Here is a 3,857-nt window from a genome sequence, read left to right as displayed (position 1 = left end):
AACTGGAGAGAAACACTACTGCATCAAGTCAGTGATGAAATCCTGAATCCAGGACTTGGTTTCATAGCTATAGATGGCAAATCTTACCAATAAAAAAGATTATATAATCTGTCATGTTTAACAGAGTCATTAGAACTTTTCATTATCCTTTGTAAAATATTTTAATTCAATAGAAAGATATTTTAAAGATAAATATATTTATCTTCTAATATTTTTTAATTTTATTTTAAATAAATTACTTTCAGAAAATGCTGTTTTAGAGGACAGTTGGGTGGCTCAGTGTATTGAAAGACAGGCCCAGAGATGGGAGGTCCTGGGTTTAATTCTGGTCTCAGACACTTTTTTAGCTATGTGGCCCTGGGCAAGTCACTTGACTCCCATTGCCTAGTCCTTACCACTCTTTTGCCTTGGAACCAATACATAGTATTGGTTCTAAGAATGAAGGTAAGTTTTTTTTAATGCTGTTTTAAATAAATTTAATAATTTTTTTTTATTTTAACAAAGTACTCTTTTGGGACAATGCTGTTTACTTTTGCCCTTCGCTCAGAGTTGAAACATATTTCTTCCTCTCTCTTAAAGCTAAGGTCAGTTGCCAACTCTAAGCCTTTCCAAATCTTTGAATTGTCAGGGATTCCTCTATTCTCAAATTATCCTGCCACATATCTGTTTACTGCTACATCCTCCAATAGCATGTAAGCTCCTGGGGGACAGGCATGATTTCTTATTTTTGTCTTTCTATCCCTAGCATCCATTTCAGTGTCTTGGACAGAGTTGAGTGTCTTTTATGTAGTAAGCCCTTAATAAACACATTGAATTAAAGTGAATACAATGTGGATAAATTCTTTAAGTCTAGCAAATAGCCAGTTATAGAAAAAAAATAGCATTAAAATGTTAGTGCCTACTGTGGTTATCTTTGTGAAATTATTCTGTGGTTACTTAAAGGAGATTTATTTTCAGTATGATTAACCAAGGCTTATGAATAGATTTTTACTTGAGAAGACAAAACTGAAATTTTGTGTAAGGAACTTTAGAGATAAAGTGGTTGGGCTATTTATTATATGTGGTGATCTACTAAACCCTGTAAGGATGGGGGATAGGACAAAAAGAGCCAGAAGAAGGCCGTTGGTGACAGTTACTGATAGTTGGGACCAGAGCGAATTCTGTGTAATGCTCCGGAAGAGGAAAGAGGAGGAAAGGACTTCCAGCGGAGGACTAAGAGAAGGAGGAGGAAAACATCCCAGCTCAGATCTGGTCCTGAGGGCTTCCTGAGGATCTTTCTTTGGACATTGAAACCCTGATTCCCTGGTCAAAGATTCCATCTCATCTCACCCATCAAGACTTCAACCATCAAGTCAGCTAAGTTTTAGGACTCCATTTTGGGAGCAATCTCTTAGGCTCCTTCCCCCATTACCCAACCTTGCTGAGAGACCCTTTCTAGTGTAACTTACAATTATAGAAAAGAAATAGAAATAGAATCTGAAGGAGAAGAGGCAAGGGGAGACACTTAGGAGGGGGAACCTCAAAGGTTCCCACCTGAGTGACGGACCCCATAGAAATAGAGAAGAGGGCACCCCAAAATCCCTCTGCCCTTCACCCCTTTCCCCAATCCCTATATTGATATTAATAAAAAACATTCATTGGTCTAATAGCATTCCAGAGTGCCTGAGAGACGAGGGGGAGGGAATCACAGCTTGGTCTGGCTGCCTCCATCTTGGAGCCAGACACCCGGCTGTGAAGTTGACTGACCTCAGGGGAGGCTTGCATGAACCCTGCCCTCATTAAGAATCAGATTGGGGTCCCCCATACCTCCTCTTATAGGGAAGCTTTGCCCCCAAATCCTGTGGGGTGGCAAGACCATCTAGGTCACCCAGTTTCAGGGTGACAACCCCCTCAAAGTCTCATCAGTGAATATTCAGCAGGAGGGGAGAGCTAGAAGAGAGTCTAACCTCATAGACTCTCTGGCTCTCTCCCTTCCATCCCTAACATTTAATTACTGGCTTTCTTAATTATTATAACCCTACAGAGAGAGAGAGGATAGTGAGAAACAGGAAAAAAAGAATTGTCTTTGCTTATGACCTTGTATTTTTTTTTAATGACTAATAGTGGTAAAAATCAACAGTTAAGATCAAAGTCTAATTTAAGGGATTGGGCCAGGGGATCTAAATCCATTTTGTACAGATAAGGCAAAGTTAAGTCTGAATAAATATGGGAAAAGATAAAATGAATTTTGTTTCATGCTCCTTTTATATATTATCTTCTCTAGGTGTCTTTGGAGAGAAATTCTATCTTCAGATGGCTAAATGACCACAGATTGAGTGAGTCCTTATACTAGTGCATGAATAATGAAGTTATATACTTTTATGTTTCATTTTGAAGGTGAGATGAATAACAACAAATTACATAAAACTCTAGGTGGGTTAATAGACTCAAAAGAATTTGTTAAGTTGGCCTTCCCTGGCACTGACGTGGCTGCCATCGGGAGCTGCCATCTTGTGGAAGTGAAACCAACGCCTGGAGAGCGAGAAAAAAAGGAAGGAGCAGCAGCCGGGGAAGCCCGAGGCTCAGGAGTGGGGAGGTTTCTTTTGCCAACGTTCAATACATCACACTTGGAACATGAGGAATATATTTGCTAGCCTCTTCAAGGGGCTCTTTGGCAAAAAAAAGAAATGAGGATTCTAATGGTTGGTCTGGATGCTGCAGGAAAGACAAGTATTTTGTTCAAACTGAAGCTGGGTGAAATATTAACTACTATTCCCACTATAGGTTTCAATGTAGAAACTGTAGAATACAAAAACATTAGCTTCACGGTGTGGGATGTAGGTGGCCAGGACAAAATCCGACCCTTATGGCACCTTTACTTCCAAAATACACAAGGACTGATTTTTGTGGTTGACCGCAATGACAGAGAGCGAGTGAATGAGGTCTGAGAAGAATTGATGAGAATGTTGGCAGAGGATGAGCTTAGGGATGCCGTCTTATTAGTTTTTGCTAACAGGATCTTCCGGATGCCATGAATGCAGCTGAAATCACAGATAAACTCGGACAGCATTGTCTCCGTCACAGAAACTGGTACATCCAAGCCACCTGTGCCACTAGTGGGGATGGTCTCTATGAAGGACTGGACTGGTTGTCCAATCAGCTCCGAAACCAGAAATGAAACAAAAAAAAGTTCCTCCTCCCTTTTTCCTTCTCTCCCTCTTATTTCCTCCTCCTGTTCGCCCTTCGCTTTACTCTCCCGTGGCAAACTGCTACTTTGTGGAATTGAGTGCTGGAAGCTGTTTTTTCCTACCCCTTGTCACCGTATGTATTGCACCATGCTGTAAATGTGGCAAATACAGACCTGAAAACAGGTTTCTTGTTTAATGTAAATAGTTTTTGTTTCCAGTGGGGCAGTTTCTGGCACTCCTATGCAATATTACTCAGCTTTTTTTTTATTGTAAAGAAATCAACTCATCGTTTAGTACTGGGAAAGGATTTTAAGCACACTGGCGCTTGGGTTGCTGGGGTTTAATATGCAGCAGCAGAGCCAAATGCTATTCCTACTGGCCTGTGAGATGTGTGGAGAACCATTTTGGTGGTTGGTTTCTAACCTGAACTCAGAGTATTTTTTTAAATACTAAAAAAATTTAAAAAGACAAGTAAAACATTTGAACACAAAAAAACGGAGAAATACGCTTAGTGTAGGTTTTGCAGTAACAACTTTTACCAGACCATTGTAATTGTCTGCATTTCTCTTTTGAAACTTGAGAAATGATAAAAATCAAACGAGTGATCAATTTTGCATAGTTAAAATAGAGATCCATGTAATGCTATGTCTTTGGATATTTATGTATTTCATAGAGTTTGTGCTTGTATTT

At 39.7% G+C, this 3,857-nt stretch overlaps 1 pseudogene; it reads left to right on the top strand.

Moving 5' to 3' along the window:
• Nucleotides 1-2,613: 2,613 nt before the first annotated feature.
• Nucleotides 2,614-3,157, top strand: LOC123245620 (annotated as a pseudogene).
• Nucleotides 3,158-3,857: the final 700 nt, after the last annotated feature.

Source organism: Gracilinanus agilis, chromosome 4 (genome assembly GCF_016433145.1).
Source record: "Gracilinanus agilis isolate LMUSP501 chromosome 4, AgileGrace, whole genome shotgun sequence".
Classification (NCBI taxonomy): Eukaryota; Metazoa; Chordata; class Mammalia; order Didelphimorphia; family Didelphidae; genus Gracilinanus; species Gracilinanus agilis.
This window is presented reverse-complemented; position numbering and strand designations above follow the sequence as displayed.